Here is a 13,656-nt window from a genome sequence, read left to right as displayed (position 1 = left end):
CTCTAGTGGAAGGTGTCCCTGCCTGGGACAGGGGGTTGGGACTGGAGGAGCTTTAAGGTCCCAACCCAAACCAGTCTGTGATTCTGTGATTCTATGAAACAAACTCATTTCTCCGGCCTGCAGCAATGCTCTGTGCCAGTGACGGGCACCTTTACCCTGGCTCCCCAGGAAACTCAACTTCAAAACAAACAGAAACCCAAAACTATTTATTTAGATCAAGGATCCTCTGTGCAGCTGGGACCTGCCCCTCTGCAAGGTCTCAAGTCAGGGTGGGGGGACCAGTGAGTGGAGGGATGCTGGCAGGGGGGCGCAGCAGTGATCAGCCTCTTCTCCCTGGGAACAGGGGATGGGACAAGAGGAAACGGCCTCAAGCTGCACCAGGGCAGGTTTAGATGGAGCTGAGGAACAATTCCTTCCCCAAAGGGTGCTCAGGCATTGGAACAGGCTGCCCAGGGCAGTGCTGGAGTCACCGTCCCTGCAAGCGTTCGCACACCGTGGAGCCGAGGCCTCAGTGCCATGGGTTAGTGGTGGCCTTGGCAGTGCTGGGAATGGTTGGACCGGATGAGCTTAAAGGGCTTTTCCAACCTGGTTTATTCCATGATTCTATTCTAAGAAGTGGGGCAGAGACACTGCGCACCCTTGTGCAGTGTCCCGGGGCAGAGACACAGCACTGGGGATGGTGACAGATGCTCCAGCACGATGAGAGTGTCCCCAAGGTGCTCGTCTCTCACAGCCTGACCCAAACCACAGCCCCATAACCTGAGCCTGTCCAGCATAGAAGGACACTTTCTCCCAGCACCCTCCCCTCTGCCCCGCTGGACCCGGGGTCTGAGCTCCTGGAGGTGGGAGTCCTGGCTTGGAGGGGGCAGGCGATGAGCTGATGGTGGCCCTGCTGTCACCAATGCACACCCATGCACGGACACCCTCCACTCACTGTCCTGGAGCCCCCCATCCTGCTGGGCACCCTCAGAGCCAGGGGCACCCCGGTGCACGGAGCTGGGCACAGGGCTCCGGTGAGCTGGGGCACAGCTGTGGCACGGGGGCGCTCAGCTGGGGTCCAGGCAGGAGGCAGGCACCGGGGTGCAGTGGAGCCTGGGGAGGCAACAGGGGAAAGGATGGACCTTCCATGGGCTGCCAGTGAGCGGGAGTGGGGCTGCTGCCCGGAGCCAGGCCTGCGGGATGGGAATGGGGCTCAGGCAGGGTGTGAGGCTGGGCAGCATCCCCTCAGCCCCCACCCTGCTCCCTGTGGGACCCCCAGCCCACATTGCAGGAGGGATGGGGGGACCCGCTCCCCACACCCCCAGCACCCCAGGAGGTCACGCACCCTGACACCAGCTCCCACCCTGTGCCTGGGGGTCCCAGCCCCATTCCCAGCCCTTTTACCACAGCAAGTGTCATCCCATGTGCTGGAGGTGCAGAGGTGCAGTGGGGCCAGGGAGCCAGGGTGGCTGATGGGGCTGTGACCATGGCCATGGCCACGGAGGGGCTGTGATGAGCTCATGGGGTTGTCCGGGAGGTGCTGTGTGAGGAGCAGAGAGCAGGATGTCACAGAGCATCCACAGGGATGCTTTAGGACCAGGCCATCCCAGAGGGGACCAGCAAAGTGTCACCCTCCAGCACGGCTCCAGGAATGCTCCCTGGGATAGGCAGCACCCGGAAAGCTCAGCGTAGCCAGGCAATGGAGTGTGGGCTCCAGAGGGTGCCCGGAGCCTGCTGGGTGCTGGTGGGGCCTCCCCATCAGCCCGGATGGAGGGAAGGGACCCCGGCCATGTCCTACCTGTGCAGAGCTGGTGGCTGTTGGGGACACGGAGTGGAAAGCAGCCATGGATACCCCATGGAGCAGGATCCAGTGGCTCCAGGAGCCTGCAGGGGAGAGGCAGGGAGGGCAGTGCTGGCTCAGGAACCACGCAGGACCCAGGCCTGGTTTTGGCTGGGAAAAGCCAGGGATGAAGCTTTCCTGCCTTGGGGGTAGCACATTCCCACTGGATGGATGCAGGCAGGCATCACCCCATGCCATGGGGGATGGTTTGGGGAGCTGCCAGGGGCCATCCTGGCCACGGGACTGGAGCTGCCTTTCACTGGGGGGGAACAGAGAGCAGCTGTGTCCTATCCCCGGCTCCCACAGGGCTCTGGAGCTGGGACACAAGCCCAGACATCCCGGTGCTCAGTGCCAAATCTCAGTGGGGTGGCCCCTGGACCCCAGCCCCATCCTTGGGCATCAGATCCTCAAGCCCTGTCACCTGCAGCTCCAGCCTCCAGCTCCTGCTTGGCCTCCCTCCTCCACTTTGCTCGCCGGTTGGAGAACCAGACCTGGGGAGGAGGGAGAAGGATGGGGCTGCAGCGCCCACCCTGTGGCACCAACCCAGCAGCACCCGTGCCCTGGCCCCGCTCCAGCTCCTTGGCACAGCTCTTCATCCCAGAACATGGGCTCTTCGCACACCGATGGGCATGGGAATGGGCATGGGGATGGGGACGGACATAGTGATGGACATAGGGATGTGCATGGCATGGGCATGGGAAGGGTATGGGGTGGGGTGGCAATGGGCATGGGATGGGCATGGTCATGGCATGGGAATGGGCATGGGATGGGCATGGCTGTGAGCAAAGGAAGGGGCTCGATCCCTCATCTTCTCCACTGCATCATGCTACAGGCACATGCCAGGCTCCAGGAGATTCTCCAGCGCAGGACATGGGAAACGTGTGGATGCAAGTTTGTGTGTGTGTGCGCTGCCATGGTGTGGGGTGACCACATGGATGGTGAAGGTTTGCCAACAGCAATGGGATGTCTGCCTGGATCAGAGTGTGCCCTGGATGCGTGCGTGAGGGGAGTGTGCCATGGAGCCTGCCGTGGAGGGATAGCAGAAGCAGGGAATGCGGCTGGAGCAGTGGCTGAGCTGGGATGGGGCACGCAGCATCATCCCCATCAGAGGCACTGGGCACAGGGGCTGCATCAGTCACCAGGATCAGATGTGCCAGCTGCAGAATGGCTCTTTGAGGGTCTCCTCTTACCCTGATGGTTGTGTCTGGGAGCTGAGTGGCCGCGGCCAGTCTCTGCCGAGTGTCAGTGTCTGGGTATTGTCCCCTCTGAAACTCTGCAAGGGGAATTGGGGTGGGATGAGCCTGTCCGGAGCAGCAGCCGCCAGGGCCGTGGCCATGATCCAGCCGGTCCATCACCAGCAATTCAGCGTGCTTTGGAGCACCACAGCAATGGCCACGCCACTGAGAGGGGCAGGAGCCCATCCAGAACGTGTCAGTGCTCTCCCATAGGAATAGCCCCACTCCATCCTGGCGCTCTGTGCACCCCGGGGCTGGCACACTGAATGCCCCAGCCCCTGGTGTCCCCTGCGATGTCCTACCTCTCTCCAGGACCTCCACCTGCTGCCCGGAGAAGACCGTCCTGTTCTTGTGCTGGGTGCTAGGTGGGTGCTGGGTCCCCGGGGACGCGGCGGCACCGGCTTCAGTGGGTGAGCAGCATCCTGGGGGATGTGGGGCAGGGGAGGCAGCGAGAGGGGACACTGCGGGGACAACAGGGAGAAGGTGGCGGGGACCTGGCCCTGGGGAGGGTCCATGGACCCCTTTGCGCTGGGGCACAGGCTCAGTGCAGGAGCATGATGAGGAGCACACGTGTGTTCATGCGTGTGCATGCACACACGAGGCTGGGGGTGGCAGGAGCTCCCTGCCCCTGCAGAGCAGGTCTGTCCCATGGGGTGCCCCCCCCCCCCTCCATCCCCTGCACCCCAGTGGTGCTCACCCGATGGCAGCGTGTCCCTCGCGGAGCCCAGCTCACTGGGCAGCTTCCTCAGCACCCGGTTGATGGAGGAGACCTGGGCAGGGGAGACGGGGCTGTGCCATGGGCAGGGTGTGCTGGGGGAAGCCCCCATTGTGGTGGGCATCACTCTGCTCCCTGCAGGAGCTGGGACAGGCTCAGGCAGCACCAAGGCTGGAGGGATGAGGCTGATGCCAACACAAAGCTCATCCTAAGGTGCTCACTCACAGCCACACCTGAGCATGTGCCAGGGGTTCTCCATCTGCTCGGCTCTTTGTTGATACAGGCAACCCATTCATTTCAGTGCACTTACAGCATCCAACGTGAGGCAGCCTGCACCTCGGGCTGGAGACCGTGGGATTTATAGGACTGGGTCTGGCATTAGGAAGTGCAGCTCAATAGGACAAGAGGAAACGGCCTCAAGCTGCACCAGGGCAGGTTTAGATGGAGCTGAGGAACAATTCCTTCCCCAAAGGGTGCTCAGGCACTGGAACAGGCTGCCCAGGCCAGTGCTGGAGTCACCGTCCCTGCAAGCGTTCACACACCGTGGAGCCGAGGCCTCAGTGCCATGGGATAGTGGTGGCCTTGGCAGTGCTGGGAATGGTTGGACCGGATGAACTGAAAGGGCTTTTCCAACCCGGTTTATCCCATGATTCTCTGATTCTCTCTGCACTGATGCTGCAGATCACATCTTACTGTCTCTGCTGACCAACGGCACATGGAGAAGCCCCACCTCAGGGTCTCCATGCCCAAGATGATGGCCAAGTTCACTGGGGACAGCTGGTGTGGCTCTGTTTTAGTGGGAGGGAGTGATTTGCTTCCCCTCCCTGCCTACTCCTCCCTCCACCATCCTGCCCTTTCCTGCGCATCCTTCCCATCCTTCCCAGGACTCACGCTGGGGATCCTGTTGCTGGTGCAGACGCCCTCGGCATAGAGCTGCCTGCGGATCTGCCAGGCAAACAGGGAAGGCTGCTCCAGCTTCATCTGGGCAATCCTGGCCACCACCTCGGGGGTGGCCATGCGGGGCTTGCTGCCCCCCACGGCTTTGGGCCCCATGGCCCCTGTCCTGTAGTAGTGACCCAAGATCTTGCTGACGCAGCCGTTGGACACCTGCAGATGGGATGGATGGGGCAGAGGCTCAGCGGGAGATTGGTTTGGAGGAGGAGATCCCCCCCATTCCCAGAGGCTCCCACCTTGAGGCTGCGGGAGATGTCGGAGCTGCGGATGCCGCGCGCCGCCAGCTCGATGATCCTCCTCCGCTTGCAGGCAGGGAGGGGGCGGCCGTTCAGGAAGAGCCCCCCCAGTTGGTTCATGCCACTGGGCCCTAGGGGTGGCCGAGCAGGAGACAGGGACAGAGCTTGTTGGGGAGGGGGGGATGGTGCTGGCTCCCAGGAGAGCACCAGGGTGAAGGATGGTGGCATAGGGGACCTCTGTGCACTAAGGGGGATTGGGAAGGGAGGGGCATTGGAAGGGGCTGGGCAGGAGGGTTTGGAGCTTGGAGCAGTGTGGATGCAGGCAGCGTGTGGCAGGAGCAGGCAGGGAATGGGGGGCTCATCAAGTGATGCTGAAGGGATACCCCATGGAGGAGCATGGGGAGGAGGAGGAGGCTGCAGGGGAAGGCAGTTGCAGTGAAGGTGATGGACTGAAATGGGCAGGGAAGCACTGGACGCCATTGGGGTGGCTTGAAAGCTCTGGGGTGCTGCAGTGTGTCAGCTACCAGCACCCAGTGCAGGCTCTGCGGGGGGAAAGCAGCCTCATTTGTGATGGGGCAAGGGCTGACACAGCACATCCCCAATTTCCCAAGGACCATGGACACCCTGGGACCATGCTTGGGGTGCAGCAGCATCACTCACCTCGGTGTTGCATCATGGTGAGGCTCCACAAGGGCTTTTGGTAGCTGGGAATTGCAGAGAGCAGATGGTGGCTGTTAGGAGGAAGGATCCATCAGCGACAGTGGCCAGGGCTCAGCCACATCCCCTGGTCACCCTCCTGCAAGGAGAAGGGGGAGCAAGGGCAGAAATCCCCAGCAGAGGATGAAAACGCTTGAGGGCGTCTGAATGCTTGGAAAATCATTGCTTTCTGGGCACAGGGGATCAAAGGGACCTGGGTTTAAATTGCTCACAGGGCTGCAAAAGGCACTTGGGCTCTGAAGTGGCTGGGAGATGCTGGGATGCTGGAGAGAGATGCCAGGAGAGACAGGCTGCTGACAGCCAGGATACCAGGAGCCTCCAATCCTTCAGCTGGAGATGCTCTGCCCCCTCCTCTGCCAGAAAAGCAAGGCAAAGCAGCCTTGATCTTGCCCCGCATGCTGTGGACACACTCCCAAAGTTCCTGCCGTTTCCCATCCCCAGCCCTTCTCTCTGCCCCCCGGCACCTTCCCTCGCACCCAGAGCCTGACCTAAGGCAGCCCCATGGATCTAGTGGGTCCTGTTCTAGAGGAGGGTGTCCCTGCCCATGGCAGGGCGTTGAAACTGGAGGAGCTTTAAGGTCCCTTCCACCCAAAGCATGCTATGGGCCAAACGGAGCAACTCCTGCTCCAGCAGCCTGTCTGCTCCTCAGCTACCCTGGGATTTCACTTGGAACACCCTGTAAACTCCTGGACACCCCCAGAGGCGGCTTGTCCTGCTCCAGTCCCCAAATCCCACTGCAGCCTTGGTGCTGCTCCCCTGCAACAGCTTGAGTCAGTGTCTGAGGACACTCAAGCTGGCTGTGAGAGTCAAGGAAAGCAAAATGAATCCATCAACGGGACAAGTGGGCAGATTTCCCACAGGTGGAAAGAAACCAAATCTCCCTCTTGTTCGGAAAGGAATGGATCATCCTGGAACAAAGCACCCGAGGCTGCTCCAGGAAGGAGGGAACAAGCAGCATGGGCACAGCCTCCAGCAGTGTTCCCCAGCTTTGTCCCAGGCCAAGGGCTTGGCTCGTGCTGTGCCAGGAGGCGACACGGGGATTTCTTTCCACACGGAGAAACTGGGTGCACTGGGAATGTCGAGCTGGGAGCCCACGGTCCCCCTTGGTCCAGCTGAGAGACCTTGCAGCGGGGCTGAGCTGGGGCTTTGTGCACATAGGGGTGGAGAGAGGAGTAAATGAAATGGGACTTGACCAGACTGGAGCAGAGCACACCATTCCTGGAGAACCCAAAGCCTTCTCCATGTTAAGGCACCTTCACCACCCAAATCCTACTGGGAATGGCTTCCCACACAGGATAAGAAGTCACAATCACCCCAAGCAGCCCTCCCACGTCCGAGCTTGCCCTGTGCTACCCTCCATGTGCGTACAAGCACGAGTCTGTGCACACACATCCACACGCATCCAAGTGCATCTGCATCATGTATGGACACACACACACGCATGTGCTCCTTTCTCCCCATGCCCGGCTGCACACACGTGCACACGATTTTACACGCACCCATGCCACCATCTGCACACACTTGTGCGTGTATGTGTGCACAGACGACCACGGCTGAGCGCAGGGATACCCGGAGGGATGCACGGGGGTGGGTACCTGTGGAGCTGAACCGGATCGCCCTCGGAGCCAGCCGGGTGCTGCCGAGCCGGTGCTGTGCTGGGCGGCTGCTGAACGAGCGGGACCGTGATGTCACGGGGCAGGGGGAAGAGGAGGATGGGGAGGAGGGGACGGCCCGATGGTGACCGGGCGGCCGCGCCCAGCACACGCCCGGCCCGGGGGGCTCCGTCGGAGCCCGGAGCCGGTGGCCGGGGCTGGTGGCCCCGAGCCCCGCCGGACCACCCTGGACCAGGCAGTGGGTGGGTACCGGTGCTATCGGCGGCGTTTCAGCACCGGCGCCCGGTGGACAGCGCGGCCCCCGCCGCATCCCCGGTAACCCCCGGCGGAGCCTCCCCGGGGTGCAGAGAGCCCCGCAGAGCAAACAGGGGCAGGCAGAGCTGCCATATGGGTAAGCGCTTGGGATTCGATCATAAACCCAGATTCGGGGCTATAGCATGTATTTAATTTATTGTTTTAGGGGGAGTTCTCTTCGTTTTGGGGGGTATTGGACAAACACTGGGGCGCCCGGGGGTGGACATCCCGGTGAGCAGATGGCCCTTTTCTTAGGAGATAAAAACGTAAAATAAACCACGTTGTAAACGTTTCAAAGTAAAATATTTGAAGAGCAAATATTGGCCCGAGAGGAGCCCGGAGCCCCGGCCCTCCGCGCCCGGCCCCGCATGTCACGGAGCGTTATTAGCACCCCGGTCCCGGCCCCCCGCTCCTCGCACCGCCGCCCGCCTTTGCAAAATGCCATATGCTCCGAATTACACATTAACCACAGCCTCGCAGGGCCCGAGCCCGGTCCCGGCCCCCGGGAGCCGCCGCGCCGCCTCCCCGCTCCCCCCGGTGTCCCCCCGCATCCCGCCCCGGGGCTGCCCGTGGGGCTCCCGGCAGCGCGGGGAGCTCTGGAAGCCGGGCCCGGACCCACCCGCTCTGCCCTGGCCGCCCGGAGTCCCGGCGGAGCCCCCCGCATCGGGGGAGCCCCGTGCGTAACGCAGCGCCGGGCGGCGGGGAGCGGGGCGCGGGGCTCAGCCCCGGGGCAGGAAGGGCCCGGCGGCCGTGGGTCGGTCCCGCCGCTCCCCCCACTGTTGGTGTGGGGCAGGGGGGCAGCGGGCGGGCCCGGGAGCGGCCAGCGCGGCCCCCCGGGGCTGTGTGAACCGGGCCGGGCGCGCCGGCTGCGTGCGGGGTGCGGCGCGGTCACCGGGCTGGTGCGGCGGGGGATGGCGGGGCCCGGAGCGGAGCCGGCGGCGTGGGGACCCCGCGGGACTGTCCGGAGCTCAGGGGGGGCCGGCGGAGCCCCTTGGGCCGGGGGAAGGCGTCAGCGGCGGGCGCCAGGGCCGTGCGTCCTCGGCGCGCAGCTGGCCCGGCAGCGGGGAACGGGGAAAGGGAACTGCCCAGGAGGGCATGGGACTGCCGGGAAGGAGAGAGGAGGGAAGGAGGAGACGGGGAGGTGGGAAGGTGGAAAGACGGAGAGGTGGAGAGAGAGTGAAATGGAGAGATGGAGACATGGAGAGGTGAAGAGATGGAGAGGTAGAGACATGGAGAGGTGGAGAGGTGGAGACATGGAGACATGGAGAGGTGGAGACATGGAGACATGGAGAGGTGGAGAGATGGCGTGGTGGAGAGATGGAAAGGAGAAATGGGGAGATGAAGTGCTGGAGAGGTGGAGACATAGAGATGTGGAGACATGGAGACATTTACACATGGAGAGATGGAGAGGAGGAGAAATAGAGAGAGGGACTGATGGAGAGGTGGAGATGTGTGGAGACTGAGACAGAGCAATGGTGAAATGGGGAGACAGAGATGGAGGGGTGAAGACATGGAGACATAGGTAGGAGCAGACAGACATGGAGAGATGGAGACATGGAGAGAATGGACGGGAGGAAAGGTGAAGAAGTGAAGAAGAGGAGAAATTGAGAGGAACAAAGGTGGAGAGGTGATAAGACAAAGAGCGATGGTGAAATGGGTAGACAGAGATGGAGAGATGAAGACATGGAGACGTGGAGAGAGAGGCAGAGAAATGGAGAGGTAGTAAGACAGATGGAGCAACGTTGAAAAGAGAAGACAGATGGAGAGGTGGAAACGTGGAGTTACAGAGAGATGGACAAGTGGAGATGTGGAGACGTGAAGAGAGGGAGATGTGGAGAGCTGGAGATGCAAAGATATGGAGAGGTGGAAAAACAGAGGTGGAGCAATGATGAAATGGGGAGACAGATGGAGAGATGGAGACTTGGACATGTAGAGACATGGAGGGGTGGAGAGATGGAGACAGAGGCATGGATACATGGGGGAATGAAGAGGTGGAGAGATGGAAAGACAGACAGACAGTGATGTTGAAATTGGAAGACAGAGAGGATGAGAAGGGGGAGAGATGCTCCAGGTCCCACTGTGTCACCTGCATTTCACGCTCACTCCCCTCCACCTCCCTCCAAACTCAGGAAAGAGCTCTGCAGACATTCCTCTCTGATGGGCAATGTGGCAGCACTGGTGTGTGGTATATGGGCCAATCTGGGAACAGGGATGGCCACAGGATGGGATCCAGCTGGAGCTGCGGGAATGCCAGTCCCTGCTCCCCTGCCTTCCCTCAGGCATGGGCAGGCACATCCTGTGCCAGGACCTTATGGTGCATGGGGACTGTGGATAAAGCTGTCCATGCCCCCTGCTCCAGGACCCCACCGCTGATTCCAAGACCTCGGCTTCAGTTTGGATCATGGTGAATACCATGAGCATGTGGCCAGCACCAGCAGCCTCCAGGCATCACCTTCACACCATGACGACTGTAAAGGGGAATGCTTGGGAGAGCTGCAAAAGGCAGTGCTACCCTGGGAAAGGGGTGGAATACCGGGTTGGCCTGGGACAGGGTGGGGATGCTCCCCTCTGGCAGGAGAAGGAGCTTGAGGACAGGGAGGACAGGATGGGGATGCTGAGCATTCCAGGGGCAGGATGGAGATGCTGTGCCTCCCAGGAGAAGGACAAGGATGCTGAGAATCCCAGGGGCAGGACAGGGATGCTGTGCTTTCTGAGGGATAGAACAAGGATGATGAACATCCCAGGGGTAGGGCAGGATAGAGATGCTCAGCATTTCGGGGGTAGTGAGCATCTCAGAGGTAGAATGAGGATGTTGTGCTTCATGGGGAAGGACAAGGATGCTGGGCATCCCAGAAGAAGGATAAGGATGCTGAGCATTCCAGGGGCTCCTTGGGTTTTCAGCAGCTGGCACATGGTGGTGCAGGAGGAGGTGGGTGCAGGATGGGGTGGGTGCAGCAATACGAGTTGTGCAGGGCTGCTGGTGCAAGTGGGGATGAGATGTGAGTGTGTGTGGGGATGGAGAGGGAATGGGAGGGATTCACCTTTGCTTACAAAGTGTGAGCTTGACATGAGCATGGCATGAACGTGGCATGAACATGGCATGAGTGTGGCATGAGAATGGCCATGAGCATGGCATGAGAGTGGCGCTGGCATGGCATGAATATGGAATGAATGTGGGATGAGTGTGGCATTGAGTATGGCATGAGCATCTCCATTTTCACCTTTATTTTTGTCTCCATCTCCACCTCCATTGATCTCATCTCCTTTCCCAAGCGGATGCAGGTCTGGCTGATGAGGACACCCAGATGCTAAAGGGCAATTGGGTTTCTGGAAGCAGTTTGGCTCAGCACAGCACGATGGTGTGATTGGAAGCTCTCATTACCTGCAATTAGGTGAGTGCACGTCAGGCAGCTGAGGAGCTGGCTCCTGGCTCGAGGGGAGCCAGCCCACAGCGGTGGCATTGCAGAACCCAGGAGAGCAGCCACAGCCACCAGCATCAGGTGTGCTGCGTGGTGGCACTCCCAGTGACACCAGTGGCTTGTGAAGGGGATGGAGGACAAGTGAGTGCACCCGGGACCTGGGCTACTGGAGACCACCATGGGCCAGTGGACAGCCAGGTCACCCCAAGCCCTGAGCTCTCCAGGCAGAGGCGAGCTCTGATAAGCCTTCATTAACCATAATTGCAATCAAAGGTAATTGTAGTTGCTGAGCTCTCCCTGTCCGGGGAGGAAATTCCTCTGAGCTCCTTCCAGCCAGATTTAGGGAGCTGCACAGATGGGTCTTCCAGTGCCAAAAGGGGCTGCAGGAAACCTGGAGAGGGGCTTTGGACAAGGGCCTGTAGGGACAGGACAAGGGGAATGGCTTTAACCTGACAGAGGGGAGATTGAGATGAGCTCTTAGGCAGAAGCTCTTCCCTGTGAGGGTGCTGAGGCGCTGGCACAGGGTGCCCAGAGAAGCTGTGGCTGCCCCATCCCTGGCAGTGTTCAAGGCCAGGTTGGACACAGGGGCTTGGAGCAACCTGCTCTAGTGGAAGGTGTCCCTGCCCATGGCAGGGGTTGGGACTGGAGGAGCTTTAAGGTCCTTTCCAACACTTCTAAGGTCTCCCCTTAAGGAGCCTTCTCTTCTCCAGGCTGAACCAGCCCAGCTCTCTCAGCCTGGCTCCAGAGCAGAGCTGATCCAGCCCTCACAGCATCTCCGTGGCCTCTTCTGGACTTGCTCCAGCAGCTCCACATCCCTCCTGTGTCGGGATGCCACCGCAGGACCAAAGCTGGGTGCTGCAGCACATTGGGATTGATGCAATTACGCCAAAGTGATGCCTCCAGCACAGAAAGGATCTTTCCCTTCCTCTTCATAGCTCCTTTCTGCACATCCAAGGCTGCTTTCCATCTCTGTGGGCTTTCTCTCCACAGCAGGACCCTGCTCCTCCCCAAGCACCAGGGATGGCTGGAAAAAGAAATCCTTTCTTTTCTCCTCCAAAAAGCACACGTGAAACTTAAAAGCCGCAATGAGTCAGCCAGGCAAGCAAACCTCCTTTACCTACGTGCTCCCACCTACATTTCCACTTGCTTTTCCATCAAAAAGATGATTATTAAAATATTCTGCTAAAAGAGGCAACTGTGAGGCTTGAAGATGCCCTCATTGGAGCTGGAGCACATGGATGAGCCTTCATCTCCCTGAGCAGAGCCCAGTGGGATGCAGCTTCAAGCTGGGACTCCGGTGAGGTGTAGGTCCAGAAATGCCATAAATTGGGATAATGGAGCAGCTTTGCCCAGTTTTGGGGCTGAGAAGGTGATTCCCTGCCCTTGAGTTCCCATCCTGGCGCTCATGAATGAGTCATGGTGGAAAGTGTTAAATAGGAACAAGGGGTGAAACAAAGACACGAATTACCATGGAATGAGCTGGAGCAAGGAAAGGAAGGCAGCGGAGGGATGCGGCAGGTTGGGAGCCAGGGGAAAGATCCTTTCATGACTGCCTGACCCACAGGGAGAGATTTTGGCAAGGGTGATCCCGGTGTGAAACCCAGGATTGGGACCATAGGGAGAGAGGTAGAAAGGCCAATGGCTGGACCACTGCTGGGCTTCATGAGTGAAAACAATCATGGGAAGTATGGGAAGAACACAGTTAACACTGAGGATGCAAAACCTGCACGGAATAGGTAGAAGATGCCAACTGTGTGGCATAGGGTCTGTTGTGCCACACAGCATCGTGTGCCGGGGCATCCCTGCTCCTTGCATCCCTGCTCCAGGGCTCCTTCCCACATGGCTGAGCTTCTTCCCCCATCCCAGGGCTTTGGAACCCGTTGTATCAGGGTCCGGCTGCCCTGTGGGACATGGGATGGTCACAGCCACAGCTACAGTCGCTCTCACTGTTCGGAGCCGGTGCTGCTCCATTCCCACTCCCTGGAGCGGGAATTGCAGAGCTGCGATTGCCTGGATTCCCTACGTGACCACTCAGGGAGAGGATAATCGCTTTCTACCACCCACAAATGACACGACTCAGTTCGGAGCTGGCAGAGGCGAGGGCTGAGCAGAGCGGAGGCTGCCGCAGGGTGCGAGGAGAGGCAAACCCTGCCCCGGCGCCGCGGTGACGGACACGGGGTAATGCTGGGACTGAGCTGCCAGCAGGGAGCGGCACGGCCACGGGTGGTGCCTCCAGGCGGGTAAGCAGAGGGGGCACCCCTAAATCGCCCCCCAAAAGTCCTTCTCCATGCATGAACCGCCAATGCTGATGCGGTGACAGGGCACGCTGGGGTCACCCCAGGTCCCAGCCCTGCGCTGGCTCCTCGGGTCCCTCTGCTTTGGATGGGGAGGGTTTGGGGTCACCTAAAGACCTGAGCTCTGCACTCACAGCGCGAGGAGGATGCCCACACCGTGCCAGTGACTCCTATGGGAGGGCGTCCTGGAGCTGCATCTGGACTGCAGGTCCTCGGTGCTGGGACACGATGATGATGGGTGCCAGGACATCGTGACGATGGGTGACCTCGGGTGGTTGAGGCTGTGGGGGAGCCCACCCCTCACCTTGACCCCTCGCAGGACGTGGATGCTGCCTGGTAGGGTGCGGGTGTCCGTGGGCA

This window comes from Psittacula echo, assembly GCF_963264785.1.
Source record: "Psittacula echo genome assembly, chromosome: 1".
Taxonomy (NCBI): Eukaryota; Metazoa; Chordata; class Aves; order Psittaciformes; family Psittacidae; genus Psittacula; species Psittacula echo.
Note: the sequence above shows the minus strand (reverse complement) of the source record.